This window comes from Coregonus lavaretus (assembly GCF_964263955.1).
Source record: "Coregonus lavaretus genome assembly, chromosome: 19".
In the NCBI taxonomy this organism is placed as follows: Eukaryota; Metazoa; Chordata; class Actinopteri; order Salmoniformes; family Salmonidae; genus Coregonus; species Coregonus lavaretus.
The window spans coordinates 48,501,276-48,526,005 of record NC_140006.1 but is presented as its reverse complement, the minus strand read 5'-3'; the positions used below and the strand labels follow the sequence as shown (position 1 = coordinate 48,526,005).

Genomic DNA, 24,730 nt, shown 5'->3' with positions numbered 1-24,730 from the left:
TAGCTCAACTGCTAAATGGCATATTATTATTATTATTATTATGTAGAAATGATCCCAGATCTGGCTTTATGTGGTCCTCTGTAGCTCAACTGCTAAATGGCATATTATTATTATTATTATGTAGAAATGATCCCAGATCTGGCTTTATGTGGTCCTCTGTAGCTCAACTGCTAAATGGCATATTATTATTATTATTATTATTATGTAGAAATGATCCCAGATCTGGCTTTATGTGGTCCTCTGTAGCTCAACTGCTAAATGGCATATTATTATTATTATTATTATTATTATTATTATTATTATTATTATTATGTAGAAATGATCCCAGATCTGGCTTTATGTGGTCCTCTGTAGCTCAACTGCTAAATGGCATATTATTATTATTATTATTATTATTATTATGTAGAAATGATCCCAGATCTGGCTTTATGTGGTCCTCTGAATGGCATATTATTATTATTATTATTATTATTATGTAGAAATGATCCCAGATCTGGCTTTATGTGGTCCTCTGTAGCTCAACTGCTAAATGGCATATTATTATTATTATTATTATTATTATTATGTAGAAATGATCCCAGATCTGGCTTTATGTGGTCCTCTGTAGCTCAACTGCTAAATGGCATATTATTATTATTATTATTATTATGTAGAAATGATCCCAGATCTGGCTTTATGTGGTCCTCTGTAGCTCAACTGCTAAATGGCATATTATTATTATTATTATTATTATGTAGAAATGATCCCAGATCTGGCTTTATGTGGTCCTCTGTAGCTCAACTGCTAAATGGCATATTATTATTATTATTATTATTATGTAGAAATGATCCCAGATCTGGCTTTATGTGGTCCTCTGTAGCTCAACTGCTAAATGGCATATTATTATTATTATTATTATTATTATTATTATTATTATTATGTAGAAATGATCCCAGATCTGGCTTTATGTGGTCCTCTGTAGCTCAACTGCTAAATGGCATATTATATTTATTATTATTATTATGTAGAAATGATCCCAGATCTGGCTTTATGTGGTCCTCTGTAGCTCAACTGCTAAATGGCATATTATTATTATTATTATCATGTAGAAATGATCCCAGATCTGGCTTTATGTGGTCCTCTGTAGCTCAACTGCTAAATGGCATATTATTATTATTATTATTATTATTATTATTATTATGTAGAAATGATCCCAGATCTGGCTTTATGTGGTCCTCTGTAGCTCAACTGCTAAATGGCATATTATTATTATTATTATGTAGAAATGATCCCAGATCTGGCTTTGTGGTCCTCTGTAGCTCAACTGCTAAATGGCATATTATTATTATTATTATTATTATTATTATTATGTAGAAATGATCCCAGATCTGGCTTTATGTGGTCATCTTTAGCTCAACTGCTAAATGGCATATTATTATTATTATTATGTAGAAATGATCCCAGATCTGGCTTTATGTGGTCCTCTGTAGCTCAACTGCTAAATGGCATATCATTATTATTATGTAGAAATGATCCCAGATCTGGCTTTATGTGGTCCTCTGTAGCTCAACTGCTAAATGGCATATTATTATTATTATTATTATTATTATGTAGAAATGATCCTAGATCTGGCTTTATGTGGTCCTCTGTAGCTCAACTGCTAAATGGCATATTATTATTAATATTATTATTATTATTATGTAGAAATGATCCCAGATCTGGCTTTATGTGGTCCTCTGTAGCTCAACTGCTAAATGGCATATTATTATTATTATGTAGAAATGATCCCAGATCTGGCTTTATGTGGTCCTCTGTAGCTCAACTGCTAAATGGCATATTATTATTATTATTATTATGTAGAAATGATCCCAGATCTGGCTTTATGTGGTCCTCTGTAGCTCAACTGCTAAATGGCATATTATTATTATTATTATGTAGAAATGATCCCAGATCTGGCTTTATGTGGTCCTCTGTAGCTCAACTGCTAAATGGCATATTATTATTATTATTATTATTATGTAGAAATGATCCCAGATCTGGCTTTATGTGGTCCTCTGTAGCTCAACTGCTAAATGGCATATTATTATTATTATTATTATTATTATTATTATTATTATTATTATGTAGAAATGATCCCAGATCTGGCTTTATGTGGTCCTCTGTAGCTCAACTGCTAAATGGCATATTATTATTATTATTATTATTATGTAGAAATGATCCCAGATCTGGCTTTATGTGGTCCTCTGTAGCTCAACTGCTAAATGGCATATTATTATTATTATTATTATTATGTAGAAATGATCCCAGATCTGGCTTTATGTGGTCCTCTGTAGCTCAACTGCTAAATGGCATATTATTATTATTATTATTATTATTATTATTATGTAGAAATGATCCCAGAACTGGCTTTATGTGGTCCTCTGTAGCTCAACTGCTAAATGGCATATTATTATTATTATTATTATTATTATTATTATTATTATTATTATGTAGAAATGATCCCAGATCTGGCTTTATGTGGTCCTCTGTAGCTCAACTGCTAAATGGCATATTATTATTATTATTATTATTATTATTATTATTATTATGTAGAAATGATCCCAGATCTGGCTTTATGTGGTCCTCTGTAGCTCAACTGCTAAATGGCATATTATTATTATTATTATTATCATGTAGAAATGATCCCAGATCTGGCTTTATGTGGTCCTCTGTAGCTCAACTGCTAAATGGCATATTATTATTATTATTATTATTATTATGTAGAAATGATCCCAGATCTGGCTTTATGTGGTCCTCTGTAGCTCAACTGCTAAATGGCATATTATTATTATTATTATGTAGAAATGATCCCAGATCTGGCTTTATGTGGTCCTCTGTAGCTCAACTGCTAAATGGCATATTATTATTATTATTATTATTATTATTATTATTATTATTATTATGTAGAAATGATCCCAGATCTGGCTTTATGTGGTCCTCTGTAGCTCAACTGCTAAATGGCATATTATTATTATTATTATTATTATTATTATTATTATTATTATGTAGAAATGATCCCAGATCTGGCTTTATGTGGTCCTCTGTAGCTCAACTGCTAAATGGCATATTATTATTATTATTATTATTATTATTATTATTATTATTATTATGTAGAAATGATCCCAGATCTGGCTTTATGTGGTCCTCTGTAGCTCAACTGCTAAATGGCATATTATTATTATTATTATTATCATGTAGAAATGATCCCAGATCTGGCTTTATGTGGTCCTCTGTAGCTCAACTGCTAAATGGCATATTATTATTATTATTATTATTATTATTATGTAGAAATGATCCCAGATCTGGCTTTATGTGGTCCTCTGTAGCTCAACTGCTAAATGGCATATTATTATTATTATTATGTAGAAATGATCCCAGATCTGGCTTTATGTGGTCCTCTGTAGCTCAACTGCTAAATGGCATATTATTATTATTATTATTATGTAGAAATGATCCCAGATCTGGCTTTATGTGGTCCTCTGTAGCTCAACTGCTAAATGGCATATTATTATTATTATTATTATTATGTAGAAATGATCCCAGATCTGGCTTTATGTGGTCCTCTGTAGCTCAACTGCTAAATGGCATATTATTATTATTATTATGTAGAAATGATCCCAGATCTGGCTTTGTGGTCCTCTGTAGCTCAACTGCTAAATGGCATATTATTATTATTATTATTATTATTATTATGTAGAAATGATCCCAGATCTGGCTTTATGTGGTCATCTTTAGCTCAACTGCTAAATGGCATATTATTATTATTATTATTATGTAGAAATGATCCCAGATCTGGCTTTATGTGGTCCTCTGTAGCTCAACTGCTAAATGGCATATTATTATTATTATGTAGAAATGATCCTAGATCTGGCTTTATGTGGTCCTCTGTAGCTCAACTGCTAAATGGCATATTATTATTAATATTATTATTATTATTATGTAGAAATGATCCCAGATCTGGCTTCATGTGGTCCTCTGTAGCTCAACTGCTAAATGGCATATTATTATTATTATGTAGAAATGATCCCAGATCTGGCTTTATGTGGTCCTCTGTAGCTCAACTGCTAAATGGCATATTATTATTATTATTATTATTATTATGTAGAAATGATCCCAGATCTGGCTTTATGTGGTCCTCTGTAGCTCAACTGCTAAATGGCATATTATTATTATTATTATTATTATGTAGAAATGATCCCAGATCTGGCTTTATGTGGTCCTCTGTAGCTCAACTGCTAAATGGCATATTATTATTATTATTATTATGTAGAAATGATCCCAGATCTGGCTTTATGTGGTCCTCTGTAGCTCAACTGCTAAATGGCATATTATTATTATTATTATTATTATTATTATGTAGAAATGATCCCAGATCTGGCTTTATGTGGTCCTCTGAATGGCATATTATTATTATTATTATTATTATTATGTAGAAATGATCCCAGATCTGGCTTTATGTGGTCCTCTGTAGCTCAACTGCTAAATGGCATATTATTATTAATATTATTATTATTATGTAGAAATGATCCCAGATCTGGCTTTATGTGGTCCTCTGTAGCTCAACTGCTAAATGGCATATTATTATTATTATGTAGAAATGATCCCAGATCTGGCTTTATGTGGTCCTCTGTAGCTCAACTGCTAAATGGCATATTATTATTATTATAATTATTATGTAGAAATGATCCCAGATCTGGCTTTATGTGGTCCTCTGTAGCTCAACTGCTAAATGGCATATTATTATTATTATTATTATGTAGAAATGACCCCAGATCTGGCTTTATGTGGTCCTCTGTAGCTCAACTGCTAAATGGCATATTATTATTATTATTATTATTATGTAGAAATGATCCCAGATCTGGCTTTATGTGGTCCTCTGTAGCTCAACTGCTAAATGGCATATTATTATTATTATTATGTAGAAATGATCCCAGATCTGGCTTTATGTGGTCCTCTGTAGCTCAACTGCTAAATGGCATATTATTATTATTATTATTATTATGTAGAAATGATCCCAGATCTGGCTTTATGTGGTCCTCTGTAGCTCAACTGCTAAATGGCATATTATTATTATTATTATGTAGAAATGATCCCAGATCTGGCTTTGTGGTCCTCTGTAGCTCAACTGCTAAATGGCATATTATTATTATTATTATTATTATTATTATTATGTAGAAATGATCCCAGATCTGGCTTTATGTGGTCATCTTTAGCTCAACTGCTAAATGGCATATTATTATTATTATTATGTAGAAATGATCCCAGATCTGGCTTTATGTGGTCCTCTTTAGCTCAACTGCTAAATGGCATATTATTATTATTATGTAGAAATGATCCCAGATCTGGCTTTATGTGGTCCTCTGTAGCTCAACTGCTAAATGGCATATTATTATTATTATTATTATTATTATTATTATGTAGAAATGATCCTAGATCTGGCTTTATGTGGTCCTCTGTAGCTCAACTGCTAAATGGCATATTATTATTAATATTATTATTATTATTATGTAGAAATGATCCCAGATCTGGCTTTATGTGGTCCTCTGTAGCTCAACTGCTAAATGGCATATTATTATTATTATTATTATGTAGAAATGATCCCAGATCTGGCTTTATGTGGTCCTCTGTAGCTCAACTGCTAAATGGCATATTATTATTATTATTATTATTATGTAGAAATGATCCCAGATCTGGCTTTATGTGGTCCTCTGTAGCTCAACTGCTAAATGGCATATTATTATTATTATTATTATGTAGAAATGATCCCAGATCTGGCTTTATGTGGTCCTCTGTAGCTCAACTGCTAAATGGCATATTATTATTATTATTATTATGTAGAAATGATCCCAGATCTGGCTTTATGTGGTCCTCTGTAGCTCAACTGCTAAATGGCATATTATTATTATTATTATTATTATGTAGAAATGATCCCAGATCTGGCTTTATGTGGTCCTCTGAATGGCATATTATTATTATTATTATTATTATTATGTAGAAATGATCCCAGATCTGGCTTTATGTGGTCCTCTGTAGCTCAACTGCTAAATGGCATATTATTATTAATATTATTATTATTATGTAGAAATGATCCCAGATCTGGCTTTATGTGGTCCTCTGTAGCTCAACTGCTAAATGGCATATTATTATTATTATGTAGAAATGATCCCAGATCTGGCTTTATGTGGTCCTCTGTAGCTCAACTGCTAAATGGCATATTATTATTATTATTATTATTATGTAGAAATGATCCCAGATCTGGCTTTATGTGGTCCTCTGTAGCTCAACTGCTAAATGGCATATTATTATTATTATTATTATGTAGAAATGACCCCAGATCTGGCTTTATGTGGTCCTCTGTAGCTCAACTGCTAAATGGCATATTATTATTATTATTATTATTATTATTATTATGTAGAAATGATCCCAGATCTGGCTTTATGTGGTCCTCTGTAGCTCAACTGCTAAATGGCATATTATTATTATTATTATTATTATGTAGAAATGATCCCAGATCTGGCTTTATGTGGTCCTCTGTAGCTCAACTGCTAAATGGCATATTATTATTATTATTATTATTATGTAGAAATGATCCCAGATCTGGCTTTATGTGGTCCTCTGTAGCTCAACTGCTAAATGGCATATTATTATTATTATTATTATGTAGAAATGACCCCAGATCTGGCTTTATGTGGTCCTCTGTAGCTCAACTGCTAAATGGCATATTATTATTATTATTATTATGTAGAAATGATCCCAGATCTGGCTTTATGTGGTCCTCTGTAGCTCAACTGCTAAATGGCATATTATTATTATTATTATTATTATTATGTAGAAATGATCCCAGATCTGGCTTTATGTGGTCCTCTGTAGCTCAACTGCTAAATGGCATATTATTATTATTATTATTATTATTATTATGTAGAAATGATCCCAGATCTGGCTTTATGTGGTCCTCTGTAGCTCAACTGCTAAATGGCATATTATTATTATTATTATTATTATGTAGAAATGATCCCAGATCTGGCTTTATTTGTCCATGTTCAACTTTAATCCCAGAATTCCATGTTCTTTTTTTATTTTCTTCTCCAAAAGTGCAATTTTAAAGAGATTAAATATTAGTTTATGTTCCTCCTCCACAGTACCTGAGCAGCCACTGTCCGTCACCATTGTCACCACCCACCCACAGGAAGGAAGAAAACTAACTGCTCTTTTCAAAATAAGTTTCCTGAAGATGCTATAAGAACAATATGGAAGTAAAACTGTTCAACTCAGAGTTGGTTTCAAAACTTCATTATAAAATACAAAAGGAAAAAATCAGTGTTTTATTCTTCCATGTTTTCTGATTCTGGTGAACGTGCATTTCAGTATTTATTTCCTGTCTGTGACACACTGTTATTCTGGAGTTGTCAACATCAGAAATGACTTTGTAAATGGAGCATGTATCACTCTTCATGTTGTGTTACAGTGGTCTGTTTCTCTGTCCTCCAGTTCAGCACGTTAATAAGGAATACAACCAGTTCCCAACAGTCTTTGTCCTTTAATAATTTCTTATTTATGTATCTCAGGTCTTTTCTGGCTCTCTCCATCCATCCATCCATCCATCCATCCATCCATCCGTTATGGGGGTCATCTTTTCACCCAGTCATCCATCTATCCATCCATCCATCTTCATAGAAATATAAACATTTATTCCTTCTGATCCTCTCAGGTAAAAACACACAGTCATGGTTCTGGCCGGTCCGGTCCGCCCGCTCGCACAAGGCAGGTCATCACAGCAGGCGTCGGTCTGTGTTGTAGTACTGCAGGAGGGTCAACAGGGGGCGCTCAAACTGTACGCAGAGAGAGACAGGAGGGTGTAGAGAGCTCAGCTCAGTATTGCTTTCCTCACTCCGTCAGTCAGTGCCAACAGTTCCCTAGGCTGTTCCTCTCCTCCTCACTAGTCTCTCTGGAGGCCTGTCCTCTTCACTAGTGTCTCTGGAGGCCTGTCCTCTTCACTAGTGTCTCTGGAGGCCTGTCCTCTTCACTAGTGTCTCTGGAGGCCTGTCCTCTTCACTAGTGTCTCTGGAGGCCTGTCCTCCTCACTAGTCTCTCTGGAGGCCTGTCCTCTTCACTAGTCTCTCTGGAGGCCTGTCCTCTTCACTAGTGTCTCTGGAGGCCTGTCCTCTTCACTAGTCTCTCTGGAGGCCTGTCCTCTTCACTAGTGTCTCTGGAGGCCTGTCCTCTTCACTAGTGTCTCTGGAGGCCTGTCCTCTTCACTAGTGTCTCTGGAGGCCTGTCCTCTTCACTAGTGTCTCTGGAGGCCTGTCTTCTTCACTAGTGTCTCTGGAGGCCTGTCCTCTTCACTAGTGTCTCTGGAGGCCTGTCCTCTTCACTAGTGTCTCTGGAGGCCTGTCCTCTTCACTAGTGTCTCTGGAGGCCTGTCCTCCTCACTAGTCTCTCTGGAGGCCTGTCCTCCTCACTGGAAGCCTGTCCTCTTCACTAGTGTCTCTGGAGGCCTGTCCTCTTCACTAGTCTCTCTGGAGGCCTGTCTCTTCACTAGTCTCTCTGGAGGCCTGTCCTCTTCACTAGTCTCTCTGGAGGCCTGTCCTCTTCACTAGTGTCTCTGGAGGCCTGTCCTCCTCACTGGAAGTCTGTCCTCTTCACTAGTCTCTCTGGAGGCCTGTCCTCTTCACTAGTCTCTCTGGAGGCCTGTCCTCTTCACTAGTCTCTCTGGAGGCCTGTCCTCTTCACTAGTGTCTCTGGAGGCCTGTCCTCTTCACTAGTGTCTCTGGAGGCCTGTCCTCTTCACTAGTGTCTCTGGAGGCCTGTCCTCTTCACTAGTGTCTCTGGAGGCCTGTCCTCTTCACTAGTGTCTCTGGAGGCCTGTCCTCACTGGAAGCCTGTCCTCTTCACTAGTCTCTCTGGAGGCCTGTCCTCTTCACTAGTCTCTCTGGAGGCCTGTCCCCTTCACTAGTGTCTCTGGAGGCCTGTCCCCTTCACTAGTGTCTCTGGAGGCCTGTCCTCCTCACTGGAAGCCTGTCCTCTTCACTAGTGTCTCTGGAGGCCTGTCCTCACTGGAAGCCTGTCCTCTTCACTAGTGTCTCTGGAGGCCTGTCCTCACTGGAGGCCTGTCCTCTTCACTAGTGTCTCTGGAGGCCTGTCCTCTTCACTAGTGTCTCTGGAGGCCTGTCCTCTTCACTAGTGTCTCTGGAGGCCTGTCCTCTTCACTAGTGTCTCTGGAGGCCTGTCCTCTTCACTAGTGTCTCTGGAGGCCTGTCCTCTTCACTAGTGTCTCTGGAGGCCTGTCCTCTTCACTAGTGTCTCTGGAGGCCTGTCCTCCTCACTAGTGTCTCTGGAGGCCTGTCCTCTTCACTAGTGTCTCTGGAGGCCTGTCCTCCTCACTAGTGTCTCTGGAGGCCTGTCCTCCTCACTAGTGTCTCTGGAGGCCTGTCCTCTTCACTAGTGTCTCTGGAGGCCTGTCCTCTTCACTAGTGTCTCTGGAGGCCTGTCCTCTTCACTAGTGTCTCTGGAGGCCTGTCCTCTTCACTAGTGTCTCTGGAGGCCTGTCCTCTTCACTAGTGTCTCTGGAGGCCTGTCCTCTTCACTAGTGTCTCTGGAGGCCTGTCCTCTTCACTAGTGTCTCTGGAGGCCTGTCCTCCTCACTAGTGTCTCTGGAGGCCTGTCCTCTTCACTAGTGTCTCTGGAGGCCTGTCCTCTTCACTAGTGTCTCTGGAGGCCTGTCCTCTTCACTAGTGTCTCTGGAGGCCTGTCCTCTTCACTAGTGTCTCTGGAGGCCTGTCCTCTTCACTAGTGTCTCTGGAGGCCTGTCCTCTTCACTAGTGTCTCTGGAGGCCTGTCCTCTTCACTAGTGTCTCTGGAGGCCTGTCCTCTTCACTAGTGTCTCTGGAGGCCTGTCCTCTTCACTAGTGTCTCTGGAGGCCTGTCCCCCTCACTAGTGTCTCTGGAGGCCTGTCCCCTTCACTAGTGTCTCTGGAGGCCTGTCCTCCTCACTAGTGTCTCTGGAGGCCTGTCCTCCTCACTAGTGTCTCTGGAGGCCTGTCCTCTTCCTCCTCTTAAAGAAACAGCAGCACCTGAAACAGAACAAAGGAACAACAACAGGATTAGATTCTTTGTCCTCAGACACTGACTATACAAAACATTAGGAACACCTGCTCTTTCCATGACAGACTGACCAGGTGAAAGCTACGATCCCTTATTGATGTCACTTGTTAAATCCACTTCAATCAGTGTAGATGAAGGGGAGGAGACAGGTTTAAAGAAGGATTTTTTAAGCCTTGAGACAATTGAGACATGGATTGTGTAATGTGTGCCATTCAGACGGTGAATAGGCAAGACAAAATATTTAAGTGCCTTTGAACGGTGTATGGTAGTAGGTGCCTGGCGCACCGGTTTGTGTCAAGAACTGCAACGCTGCTGGGTTTTTCACGCTCAACAGATTCCCGTGTGTGTCAGCAATGGTCCCCCACCCAAAGGAGGTCCAGCCAACTTCACACAACTGTGGGAAGCATTGGAGTCAACTTGGGCCAGCATCCCTGTGGAAAGCTTTCGACACCTTGAGAATTATCTGAGGGCAAAAGGGGGTGCAACTCAATATTAGGAAGGTGTTCCTAATGTTTGGTATAACTCAGGGTGCATTAGGAAGGTGTTCCTAATGTTTGGTATAACTCAGGGTGCATTAGGAAGGTGTTCCTAATGTTTGGTATAACTCAGGGTGCATTAGGAAGGTGTTCCTAATGTTTGGTATAACTCAGGGTGCATTAGGAAGGTGTTCCTAATGTTTGGTGTAACTCACTGAATAATTAAATACATTTTCATGCCAAACAAGATAGCCAGCCTGGCTCAGAAACCCAGTATGTGCTTTTTGCCGTGTTTATTCATCGACATTCCAGACTAATATATGGCTCTTAGCCAGGGATGGACATTTTGGGCACTGGCCAGCAATCTGTGCCATGCGATGTTTGAAAAGTCAAAATTTCACTGGCCTTTCGGCTAGTTGGGCACATTTTCACTGAAAAGTAATAAACCTAACTTATTTCCATCCCTACTCTTAGCAAAGTGAGTGTTGGGGAAGAGGGCAGGGGGACGGAGGAAGGGGGACGGAGGATGGAGGAAGGTGGCAGGGGGACGGAGGAAGGGGGACGGAGGAAGGGGGCAGGGGGACGGAGGAAGGGGGACGGAGGATGGAGGAAGGTGGCAGGGGGACGGAGGAAGGGGGACCGGGGACGGAGGAAGGTGGCAGGGGGACGGAGGAAGGGGGACGGAGGAAGGGGGCAGGGGGACGGAGGAAGGGGGACGGAGGAAGGGGGCAGGGGGACGGAGGAAGGGGGCAGGGGGACGGAGGAAGGGGGACGGAGGAAGGGGGACCGGGGACGGAGGAAGGGGGCAAGGAGACGGAGGAAGGGGGACAGAGGAAGGGGGCAGGGGGACGGAGGAAGGGGGACGGAGGAAGGGGGACCGGGGACGGAGGAAGGGGGCAGGGAGACGGAGGAAGGGGGCCGGGGACGGAGGAAGGTGGCAGGGGGACGGAGGAAGGGGGACCGGGGACGGAGGAAGGTGGCAGGGGGACGGAGGAAGGGGGACCGGGGACGGAGGAAGGTGGCAGGGGGACGGAGGAAGGGGGACCGGGGACGGAGGAAGGTGGCAGGGGGACGGAGGAAGGGGGACCGGGGACGGAGGAAGGGGGCAGGGGGACGGAGGAAGGGGGACGGAGGAAGGGGGACGGAGCAAGGGGGACCGGGGACGGAGGAAGGGGGCAGGGAGACGGAGGAAGGGGGACCGGGGACGGAGGAAGGGGGACAGAGGAAGGGGGACCGGGACGGAGGAAGGTGGCAGGGGGATGGAGGAAGGGGGACCAGGGAGACGGAGGAAGGGGGACCAGGGACGGAGGAAGGGGGACCAGGGACGGAGGAAGGGGGCAGGGGGACGGAGGAAGGGGGACGGAGGAAGGGGGACGGAGGAAGAGGGACGGAGGAAGAGGGACGGGGGACGAGGGACGGGGGACGGAGGAAGGGGGACGGAGGAAGGGAGCAGGGAGACGGAGGAAGGGGGACCGGAGACGGAGGAAGGGGGATGGAGGAAGGGGGACGGAGGAAGGGGGACGGAGGAAGAGGGACGGGGGACGGAGGAAGGGGGACGGAGGAAGGGGGACGGAGGAAGGGGGCAGGGGGACGGAGGAAGGGGGACGGAGGAAGGGAGCAGGGAGACGGAGGAAGGGGGACCGGAGACGGAGGAAGGGGGATGGAGGAAGGGGGACGGAGGAAGGGGGACCGGGGAAGGGGGACGGAGGAAGGGGGACGGAGGAAGGGGGGGCAGGGGGACGGAGGAAGGGGGCAGGGGGGTGTCCATCTTACTTTGTGTCGTCGGCCACCTCCACCTCGGCCGGGGCGGTGATGGGGGCGTTGGAGTGGCCCGCCGTTGGATCGTCTGTATTCAGCTCCCCATTGGTTGAACTCATCACCTGCAGGGGAGCATCATGGGAAGTTAGACGAGTGATGAGACCACCAGAAAATGGTGGCTTACTGTGGTCCAATATATGTTATGTCACTAACATGTCTAAAATAAACTACATGACCAAAAGTATGTGGACACCTGCTCGTCCAACATCTCATTCCAAAATCATCGGCATTAATATGGAGTTGGTCCCCCCTTTGCTGCTATAACAGCCTCCACTCTTCTGGGAAGGCTTTCCACTAGATGTTGGAACATTGCTGCGGGGACTTGCTTCCATTCAGCCACAAGAGCATTAGTGAGGTCGGGCACTGATGTTGGGCGATTAGACCTGGCTCACAGTCTACGTTCCAATTCATCCCAAAGGTGTTCGATGGGGTTGAGGTCAGGGCTCTGTGCAGGCCAGTCAAGTTCTTCCACACCGATCTCAACAAACCATTTCTGTATGGACCTCGCTTTGTGCACAGGGGCATTGTCATGCTGAAACAGGAAATGGCCTTCCCCAAACTGTTGCCACAAAGTTGGAAGCACAGAATCGTCTAGAATGTCATTGTATGCTGTAGCGTTAAGATTTCCCTTCACTGGAATTAAGGGGCCTAGCCCGAACCATGAAAAACAGCCCCAGACCATTATTCCTCCTCCACCAAACTTCACAGTTGGTACTATGCATTCGGGCAGGTAGTGTTCTCCTGGCATCCGCCAAACCCAGATTCGTCCGTCGGACTGCCAGATGGTGAAGCGTGATTCATCACTCCAGAGAACGTGTTTCCACTGGTCCAGAGTCCAATGGTGGTGAGCTTTACACCAATCCAGCCGACGCTTGGCATTGCACATGGTGATCTTAGGCTTGTGTGTGGCTGCTCAGCCATGGAAACCCATTTCATGAAGCTCCCGACAGACAGTTCTTATGCTGACGTTGCTCCCAGTTTGGAACTGTGAGTGCTGCAACTGAAGACAGACGATTTTTACACGCTTCAGCACTCGGCGGTCCCGTTCTGTGAGCTTGTGTGGCCTACCACTTCGCGGCTGAGCCGTTGTTGCTCCTAGATGTTTCCACTTCACAATAACAGCACTTACAGTTGACCGGGGCAGCTCTAGCAGGGCAGAAATGTGACGAACTGACTTGTTGGAAAGGTGGCATCCTATGACGGTGCCACGTTGAAAGTCACTGAGCTCTTCAGTAAGGCCATTCTACTGCCAATGTTTGTCTATGGAGATTGCATGGCTGTGTGCTCGATTTTATACACCTGTCAGCAACGGGTATGGCTGAAATAGCCGAATCCACTAATTTCAAGGGGTGTCCACATACTGCTGTATATATAGTGTATATATAGTGTATGTATATTGTTTGTCATGTCACTATTATGAAAGAGCTTTTGAAATCAAAAATGGCTAATACAAGCCTCACTTTTTGCAATCACGGATCATTACAAAGGAATACTTGGATCAGGAAAATTGCCCATATCCGTTACGATACTAGTTTTGTCCGACTATTCGGCACAACCGTAGTGCAGACAATAGAACCTCAAAAAGACATGAGGGGAAGCCCAACTAGCCGTCCCACAAATCTCTGTTTTCAAGATATTGGACTTTCAAGAAGCAAAGTATCACTTGCCACATTACCATTATGCTGCAAAACGAATCATATGATGCAAACACTTCATCATCATGATCATGATGGGGCAAGTGACTTTGCGTCTTGAAAGTCCAATATCTTGAAAACGTGACTGCTGACATGCAAAACATTTTGGGACTATCAACGGGTGGACTAATGAATAAAATAGCAAAAAGATAATTTGAGTGGATTTTTCCTTTAAGGAACAAACGCGGGGTTAGGACGTATCGTAACCTTGGAGTAGTCAGAGGCAAACAGTGCATGAAGGATGAACCGAGAGCTCGTGAAGGATGAACCGAGAGCTCGTGAAGGATGAACCGAGAGCTCATGAAGGATGAACCGAGAGCTCATGAAGGATGAACCGAGAGCTCATGAAGGTGAGCAACTGAGCCGTCGGTGCGCTCCTAAATAAAGCTCTGATCGTCTTCTTTCCGATCGTCGTCTCTCCGATCGTCGTCTCACTTTAGTCCTACATGGCAGCCTGAGATTGCCGTGGTTGGGATATCAGGATGAGAGACAGACCATTCGCTTTCACTCTGTTCAGAGTGGGGGGAATCAGGCCCGAGGGAGGCGTAAAGAAGCATGTCTGACCACTAGTGGGCCAGCCTGTCTACGCCTAGAGAGACATTTACATTTTAGTCATTTAGCAGACGCTCTTATCCAGAGCGACTTACAGTTAGTGAGTGCATACATTTTCTCATTTTTCCCCCCATACTGGTCCCCCGTGGGAAACGAACCCACAACCCTGGCGTTGCAAACGCCATGATCTACCAACTGAGCTACACGGGACTATAGACGTTGTGATCTCTCAAGGAACAGGCGATAGATCTCTCAAGGAACATGCGTACAGATCGACGGCAGCTCTGCCATAACGTCCCCCACACCTCCTCAACTACTTTGGAATGAAGTCGCCACTCCCCTGGTAGGGAGTTCCCCAGCGATGGTAAATCCGCACCGGGTTTAGTCTGCCTGCCACGTGTTGCTCTGAGAGACAGATGTTAGCTGCTCCCTTCATAATAAGATATTTCTCGCCAGAGAGAGAAGTTGCCAGGAGTTCTTTCGCCTGAATGCCAATTGTCACGTCTGAAGGAAACCTGGCACCATCCTTACGGTGAAGCATGGTGGTGGCAGCATCATGCAGAGAGAGATCCTTGATGAAAACCTGCTCCAGAGCGCTCAGGACCTCAGACTTGGGCAAAGGTTCACCTTCCAACAGGACAACGACCCTAAGCACACGGCCAAGACAACGCAGGAGCGGCTTCGGGACAATTTTAAAATAAGCCTGTAACATAACAAAATGTGGACAAGGTCAAGTGGTCTGAATACTTTGAATGCACTGTACGTCAGGACTCTTAAACCTCTCTCCCTTAGCCTCTCTCCAGTAGGGAGGGCTAGGTCTGCTTTGGCACACTTTGTGAATGTCCCATGTGGTCAGAGACAGACCGAATGGAAAGGTGAGATATCTGCAGGCTATGCCCTAGGAGGCGAACCCCAGTTATCTTGTGTCTGCAGGATAAACTCCTTGAGGTCCACTGACCCTCAGACGCTTGATGAGGTGACGTAAATCCAGGACGGGACTCGTGTGTGTGTGTGTGCACGAGTGAGCGAGCGTTAAACTTCAAGAACATTGATCAGAGGGAGTAGGCCTACTGAAACATTGATCAGAGTGAGTAGACCTACTGAAACATTGATCAGAGAGAGTAGGCCTACTGAAACATTGATCAGAGAGAGTAGGCCTACTGAAACATTGATCAGAGGGAGTAGACCTACTGAAACATTGATCAGAGGGAGTAGACCTACTGAAACATTGATCAGAGGGAGTAGACCTACTGAAACATTGATCAGAGGGAGTAGACCTACTGAAACATTGATCAGAGGGAGTAGACCTACTGAAACATTGATCAGAGAGAGTAGGTCTACTGAAACATTGATCAGAGGGAGTAGACCTACTGAAACATTGGGATCATTTTGTTTCTGAGATTATTTGGTGTTTCCATCCTTTACAACCAACAGAGTGGCTGCGGTTCTGGATTTTCTGAAACCCGGCTTGCTGTTGCAAAAACGACGGAGACTTCTGCACACGAGGGATCCACTAGCCTACCTCCTTCTGCACACGAGGGATCCACTAGCCTACCTCCTTCTGCACACGAGGGATCCACTAGCCTACCTCCTTCCAGCTGCTGCTCAGTCACTCCACTGCCGCTTGTACACAAAACAGTTTGAACAAACTTAGTTATTTGTCTGTTGTAACTATCGCAAACACAAGCACGACTAACTGGTTGTCTAGCAATTTCATGTTATTTTTTCAGAAGGAGCGTTACATGCAGCTATTTAGGCAAGCTATAGGCTCTGTAGCCTACTAAGCATATCAAACAGACAGGCAGTCAATAGCGATTTAAGGTTATTTTTTCAACATCATTGCAAACATTGGCTAAACAGGAAGCAGCCCACTGGACACAGACGTCAGTATTAGCAGCTATTAAAACAGCAGAAATACTATTTTTATTCGCAAATGTGAATGTAATGCTCGCACTGTAGAGCACTGCAAATTCATCAGCCGCCAACGTAGCTAGTGAAATAGGCATACCTAAATCCACCTATATTTGGCGGGTGTTAATTTTTATCCGTTAAAGTATGCATGTAACTCAATGCACTGCTTTTTTTAAATGAAAAAATATTTCTTTAGGGCCTAATTTGAGCCAATTAAAAACATTGTGGTCCTCTGTAGCTCAGCTGGTAGAGCACGGCGCTTGTAACGCCAGGATAGTGTGTTCGATCCCCGGGACCACCCATACACACAAAAAAAAACATTTTATGCACGCATGACTAAGTCGCTTTGGATAAAAGCGTCTGCTAAATGGCATATTATTATTATTATTTCATTAATCTCGATTAACTACAGAAAAATCCTGCGATTAAATGACAATTAATTATTTGTATCATTCGACAGCCCTAATTTCTCTTCTTCCCAGACCCCGTCGTGTGGTTTAAGCGTTGGGGTGGACTTTAGGCGTCAGCATGCTTCAGTCCAGCGAGGCGCATAATCCTCATCTGTCCCACAACGTGTACCGGCCTTCCCAGACTGTGTGCTAGCCCTCTAGAGGGAACATTCTAGAGGTTGATTGTTTTGAATGGGAACATTCTGAACGAATCACACTCGGCCTGCGAGCCTGGAAGTGACAGGAATTCTTTATTAAAGCGCTGAACTAGGGGAACGGTGCTCTCTCCCCCGCTTGGTCGGTACACTCGAGGACATCTTTTCGACCGGACGGACGAAAACAGACAGAACTTCCCGGGGAGGATAGCTAGCTACACCACACGCTGCTCTTCGATGGGGAAGTCGGACGAGACATGGGAGTAACAGGAGACTATCGGAGTAACGATAGCTGGAAGTCAGGTAAGCATAAACAAAGCTTTATTTACAAGGGGAGTGAGAAATAGACAGCCTTAAATACTTTCAGGGTAGTGAAAGGAGAGATAACAGGGATGCTCGCTACATAGCTGGCTATTATCACCCGAGAGACGATAGCTTGCTAGCCAAGTGTGTGTTAATACTAAGTGCTGACTCGGTGTGTAAACCAAGCCACTCGAGATTAAAATGTACTGCTAGGTTGATCTTTTACAGGGGAATGTAAAGGATTCTACTCAAAGGTGGGGTAACACATGTGAAGAAACAGTACCAATCAAGTTTAGCCAAGCAGACCGAATATGGATTAGCCCAAAGGTTGCCATCTAAAAACCGACTAGCTAGTTAAGACACTTGGCAGTTCAGCTAGCTAACTCAGAATGGTGTGGACCGACGGAGAGCCAGAGACCACTTGTAGACGTAGCTAAAACTAGTGGAAACCGGCTATTAGCGGGACGCTAAAGCAGTGGAGCTAGCGAGCTAACAGCACTAATTGCATGCAGGCTAGGCTCCAGGAACTGTAGCTAGCTGACGACAAAACGCTGCTAACAGGTAACTGAAGTAACTTCAAATCGGTAAAGTGAAGCAGAAGTTAGCAGAGTTCCTGTGAAGGAGTAACACACACCAAATGGAACCGTTAAGTTGCGAGCTACGTGTTCTGAAGAGAGCTGCTAAAACTGGCTCATAAGCAGATACTAGACTTGTGAAAAGGAAACCAGAGCATTGTGGGGTACTATATGGATACGTGGGGCTCACGGCCACAAAGCTTTGATTGGCCGGTTAGGCGTGATTTAATAAAGTTTCAGCAAATAGGACACGAGTGGCTGTGTCCACAGTGAGGTGTGGAGCAGAGACCTGAGCTGACAAAGAACCTGGCTGAGCAGTGACCTGAGCTGACAAAGAACCAGGCTGAGCAGAGACCTGAGCTGACAAAGAACCAGGCTGAGCAGAGACCTGAGCTGACAAAGAACCAGGCTGAGCAGAGACCTGAGCTGACAAAGAACCTGGCTGAGCAGTGACCTGAGCTGACAAAGAACCTGGCTGAGCAGTGACCTGAGCTGACAAAGAACCTGGCTGAGCAGAGACTTGAGCTGACAAAGAACCAGGCTGAGCAGAGACCTGAGCTGACAAAGAACCAGGCTGAGCAGAGACCTGAGCTGACAAAGAACCAGGCTGAGCAGAGACCTGAGCAGAGACCTGAGCTGACAAAGAACCAGGCTGAGCAGAGACCTGAGCTGACAAAGAACCAGGCTGAGCAGAGACCTGAGCTGACAAAGAACCTGGCTGAGCAGAGACCTGAGCTGACAAAGAACCAGGCTGAGCAGAGACCTGAGCTGACAAAGAACCAGGCTGAGCAGAGACCTGAGCTGACAAAGAACCTGGCTGAGCAGAGACCTGAGCTGACAAAGAACCAGGCTGAGCAGAGACCTGAGCTGACAAAGAACCAGGCTGAGCAGAGACCTGAGCTGACAAAGAACCTGGCTGAGCAGAGACCTGAGCTGACAAAGAACAAGGCTGAGCAGTGACCTGAGCACAAGAGACAACTGGAAAAGAGTGAGGGGAGAAAACAGAAAAGACATATGGTAGAAAGAATGCAGACAGTGTTTAGCATTGAGGGACAACGCCCACAACCCAGTACCTGGACGGAGCCCCTCAGCCTATCAGCTGTTAGATGGGGCCCCAGCAGCTCCCTATTGGTCACTGGAGTGGGCTGGGACTCACTTCCGTTGAGTTCTGGCGACTGGTGCGACAGCAAGTGAAGAGCGGGCAGGACACGGGAGGAGGAGGGCAGGACACGGGAGGAGGAGGAGGGCAGGACACGGGAGGAGGAGGAGGGCAGGACACGGGAGGAGGAGGAGGAGGGCAGGACACGGGAGGAGGAGGAGGGCAGGACACGGGAGGAGGAGGAGGGCAGGACACGGGAGGAGGAGGAGGGCAGGACACGGGAGGAGGGCAGGACACGGGAGGAGGAGGGCAGGACACGGGAGGAGGGCAGGACACGGGAGGAGGAGGAGGAGGGCAGGACACGGGAGGAGGAGGGCAGGACACGGGAGGAGGAGGAGGAGGAGGGCAGGACACGGGAGGAGGAGGAGGAGGGCAGGACACGGGAGGAGGAGGAGGAGGGCAGGACACGGGAGGAGGAGGAGGAGGGCAGGACACGGGAGGAGGAGGAGGAGGGCAGGACACGGGAGGAGGAGGAGGAGGGCAGGAGGAGGAGGAGGAGGGCAGGAGGAGGAGGAGGAGGGCAGGACACGGGAGGAGGAGGAGGAGGAGGGCAGGACACGGGAGGAGGAGGAGGAGGAGGGCAGGACACGGGAGGAGGAGGAGGAGGGCAGGACACGGGAGGAGGAGGAGGAGGGCAGGACACGGGAGGAGGAGGAGGAGGGCAGGACACGGGAGGAGGAGGAGGAGGGCAGGACACGGGAGGAGGAGGAGGGCAGGACACGGGAGGAGGAGGAGGGCAGGACACGGGAGGAGGAGGAGGGCAGGACACGGGAGGAGGAGGAGGGCAGGACACGGGAGGAGGAGGAGGGCAGGACACGGGAGGAGGAGGAGGAGGGCAGGACACGGGAGGAGGAGGAGGAGGGCAGGACACGGGAGGAGGAGGAGGAGGGCAGGAAACGGGAGGAGGAGGAGGAGGAGGGCAGGAAACGGGAGGCGGAGGAGGAGGAGGGCAGGACACGGGAGGAGGAGGGCAGGACACGACACGGGAGGAGGAGGGCAGGACACGACACGGGAGGAGGAGGAGGGCAGGACACGGGAGGAGGAGGAGGAGGGCAGGACACGGGAGGAGGAGGAGGAGGGCAGGACACGGGAGGAGGAGGAGGAGGGCAGGACACGGGAGGAGGAGGAGGGCAGGACACGGGAGGAGGAGGAGGGCAGGACACGGGAGGAGGAGGAGGGCAGGACACGGGAGGAGGAGGAGGGCAGGACACGGGAGGAGGAGGAGGGCAGGACACGGGAGGAGGAGGAGGGCAGGACACGGGAGGAGGAGGAGGGCAGGACACGGGAGGAGGAGGAGGGCAGGACACGGGAGGAGGAGGAGGGCAGGACACGGGAGGAGGAGGAGGGCAGGACACGGGAGGAGGAGGAGGGCAGGACACGGGAGGAGGAGGAGGGCAGGACACGGGAGGAGGAGGAGGGCAGGACACGGGAGGAGGAGGAGGGCAGGACACGGGAGGAGGAGGAGGGCAGGACACGGGAGGAGGAGGAGGGCAGGACACGGGAGGAGGAGGAGGGCAGGACACGGGAGGAGGAGGAGGGCAGGACACGGGAGGAGGAGGAGGGCAGGACACGGGAGGAGGAGGAGGGCAGGACACGGGAGGAGGAGGAGGGCAGGACACGGGAGGAGGAGGAGGAGGGCAGGACACGGGAGGAGGAGGAGGAGGGCAGGACACGGGAGGAGGAGGAGGAGGGCAGGACACGGGAGGAGGAGGAGGAGGGCAGGACACGGGAGGAGGAGGAGGAGGGCAGGACACGGGAGGAGGAGGAGGGCAGGACACGGGAGGAGGAGGAGGGCAGGACACGGGAGGAGGAGGAGGAGGGCAGGACACGGGAGGAGGAGGAGGAGGGCAGGACACGGGAGGAGGAGGAGGAGGGCAGGACACGGGAGGAGGAGGAGGGCAGGACACGGGAGGAGGAGGAGGGCAGGACACGGGAGGAGGAGGAGGAGGGCAGGACACGGGAGGAGGAGGAGGGCAGGACACGGGAGGAGGAGGAGGGCAGGACACGGGAGGAGGAGGAGGGCAGGACACGGGAGGAGGAGGAGGGCAGGACACGGGAGGAGGAGGAGGGCAGGACACGGGAGGAGGAGGAGGGCAGGACACGGGAGGAGGAGGAGGGCAGGACACGGGAGGAGGAGGAGGAGGGCAGGACACGGGAGGAGGAGGAGGAGGGCAGGACACGGGAGGAGGAGGAGGGCAGGACACAGGAGGAGGAGGAGGAGGGCAGGACACGGGAGGAGGAGGAGGGCAGGACACGGGAGGAGGAGGAGGAGGGCAGGACACGGGAGGAGGAGGAGGAGGGCAGGACACGGGAGGAGGAGGAGGAGGGCAGGACACAGGAGGAGGAGGAGGAGGAGGAGGGCAGGACACAGGAGGAGGAGGAGGGCAGGACACAGGAGGAGGAGGAGGGCAGGACACGGGAGGAGGAGGAGGGCAGGACACGGGAGGAGGAGGGCAGGACACGGGAGGAGGAGGGCAGGACACAGGAGGAGATGGAGGTGGAGGGCAGGACACAGGAGGAGATGGAGGAGGTGGAGGGCAGGACACAGGAGGAGATGGAGGAGGTGGAGGGCAGGACACAGGAGGAGATGGAGGGCAGGACACAGGAGGAGATGGAGGGCAGGACACAGGAGGAGGAGGGCAAGACACAGGAGGAGATGGAGGAGGTGGAGGGCAGGACACGGGAGGAGGAGGAGAGATTAAGGAGATGGTGGAGGGAAGAGTGTAAAAGAAGGAAAGAAACAAAAACATGTAGTTTAAAGAGGTCATGACTTCTCTCTCGTGACAGCTCCTTAGACACTGCTCTAGCGGAGGACAGACACTGCTCTAGCGGAGGACAGACACTGCTCTAGCGGAGGACAGACACTGCTCTAGCGGAGGACAGACACTGCTCTAGCGGAGGACAGACACTGCTCTAGCGGAGGACAGACACTGCTCTAGCGGAGGACAGACAGACCTGAGGTGCGGTGACGTTGGAGGAAGAGAGTGCATGGTGTGAGCTGAGACTGAACAAGCTGCTGTTATGAGACTGGCATCGGTTGGTGCATCTGGTGGCATTGTCAGTGGCAATCTGTGGTTTGATGTGTAAGGCCAGTTATACAGTTAGTTTAGCCTGGATACCAGTCTGTTTCTGCCCTCTTTAATATAGCCTGGATACCAGTCTGTTTCTGGTCTCTTTAATATAGCCTGGATACCAGTCTGTTTCTGCCCTCTTTAATATAGCCTGGATACCAGTCTGTTTCTGGTCTCTTTAATATAGCCTGGATACCAGTCTGTTTCTGCCCTCTTTAATATAGCCTGGATACCAGTCTGTTTCTGCTCTCTAATATAGCCTGGATACCAGTCTGTTTCTGCCCTCTTTAATATAGCCTGGATACCAGTCTGTTTCTGGTCTCTTTAATATAGCCTGGATACCAGTCTGTTTCTGCCCTCTTTAATATAGCCTGGGTACCAATCTGTTTCTGGTCTCTTTAATATAGCCTGGGTACCAGTCTGTTTCTGGTCTCTTTAATATAGCCTGGATACCAGTCTGTTTCTGGTCTCTTTAATATAGCCTGGATACCAGTCTGTTTCTGGTCTCTTTAATATAGCCTGGATACCAGTCTGTTTCTGCCCTCTTTAATATAGCCTGGATACCAGTCTGTTTCTGGTCTCTTTAATATAGCCTGGATACCAGTCTGTTTCTGCCCTCTTTAATATAGCCTGGATACCAGTCTGTTTCTGGTCTCTTTAATATAGCCTGGATACCAGTCTGTTTCTGGTCTCTTTAATATAGCCTGGATACCAGTCTGTTTCTGGTCTCTTTAATATAGCCTGGATACCAGTCTGTTTCTGGTCTCTTTAATATAGCCTGGGTACCAGTCTGTTTCTGGTCTCTTTAATATAGCCTGGATACAAGTCTGTTTCTGCCCTCTTTAATATAGCCTGGATACCAGTCTGTTTCTGCTCTTTTTCCAACTCCTTATGGAACTGTTGAGACAAACTGTTTAGCTTGACAATGACGATGGAATTGGCAAAAGCACAAATGGATCTGGACCAGGCTACAGTTAAATTAGGAAGATGCTGCAAACTTGGAACACTTCATGCCAAATACAGCTAATGCAGAGAATGAATTGAAAAAATATTTGAGCTTTTTCCTCAGACAAGTCTTCTCACAGTCAGTTTTGTTGTGCGTTAGTCTATCAAGAGACTGAAGTAGCTGTTCTTCATCAAGGACTGGCTCTTCAGTGTGTGTGTGTGTGTGTGTGTGTTCAGTGTGTGTGTGTGTGTGTGTGTTCAGTGTGTGTGTATGTGTGTGTTCAGTGTGTGTGTATGTGTGTGTTCAGTGTGTGTGTATGTGTGTGTTCAGTGTGTGTGTATGTGTGTTCAGTGTGTGTGTGTGTGTGTGTATGTGTGTATGTGTGTATGTGTGTCTCCAGTGTGTCTCCAGTGTGTCTCCAGCCCTACCCCAGTGTCTCCAGCCCTACCCCAGTGTCTCCAGCCCTACCCCAGTGTCTCCAGCCCTACCCCAGTGTCTCCAGCCCTACCCCAGTGTCTCCAGCCCTACCCCAGTGTCTCCAGCCCTACCACAGTGTCTCCAGCCCTACCCCAGTGTCTCCAGCCCTACCCCAGTGTCTCCAGCCCTACCCCAGTGTCTCCAGCCCTACCCCAGTGTCTCCAGCCCTACCCCAGTGTCTCCAGCCCTACCCCAGTGTCTCCAGCCCTACCCCAGTGTCTCCAGCCCTACCCCAGTGTCTCCAGCCCTACCCCAGTGTCTCCAGCCCTACCCCCAGTGTCTCCAGCCCTACCCCCAGTGTCTCCAGCCCTACCCCCCCCCAGTGTGTCTCCAGCCCTACCCCAGTGTGTCTCCAGCCCTACCCCCAGTGTGTCTCCAGCCCTACCCCCAGTGTCTCCAGCCCTACCCCAGTGTCTCCAGCCCTACCCCAGTGTCTCCAGCCCTACCCCCAGTGTGTCTCCAGCCCTACCCCAGTGTCTCCAGCCCTACCCCAGTGTCTCCAGCCCTACCCCAGTGTCTCCAGCCCTACCCCAGTGTCTCCAGCCCTACCCCAGTGTCTCCAGCCCTACCCCAGTGTCTCCAGCCCTACCCCCAGTGTGTCTCCAGCCCTACCCCAGTGTCTCCAGCCCTACCCCAGTGTCTCCAGCCCTACCCCAGTGTCTCCAGCCCTACCCCAGTGTCTCCAGCCCTACCCCAGTGTCTCCAGCCCTACCCCAGTGTCTCCAGCCCTACCCCAGTGTCTCCAGCCCTACCCCAGTGTCTCCAGCCCTACCCCAGTGTCTCCAGCCCTACCCCAGTGTCTCCAGCCCTACCCCAGTGTGTCTCCAGCCCTACCCCCAGTGTCTCCAGCCCTACCCCAGTGTCTCCAGCCCTACCCCAGTGTCTCCAGCCCTACCCCAGTGTCTCCAGCCCTACCCCAGTGTGTCTCCAGCCCTACCCCAGTGTCTCCAGCCCTACCCCAGTGTCTCCAGCCCTACCCCCAGTGTGTCTCCAGCCCTACCCCAGTGTCTCCAGCCCTACCCCAG

General features: G+C 47.6%; 1 protein-coding gene across 1 annotated transcript in view; it reads right to left on the bottom strand.

The window, feature by feature from the left end:
- The window catches only part of LOC311146194 (E3 ubiquitin-protein ligase RING2-like), a 135,283-nt gene that overhangs the window by 62,298 nt on the left and 48,255 nt on the right, over positions 1-24,730 (bottom strand). The gene's annotated exons all lie outside the window — the stretch shown is intronic.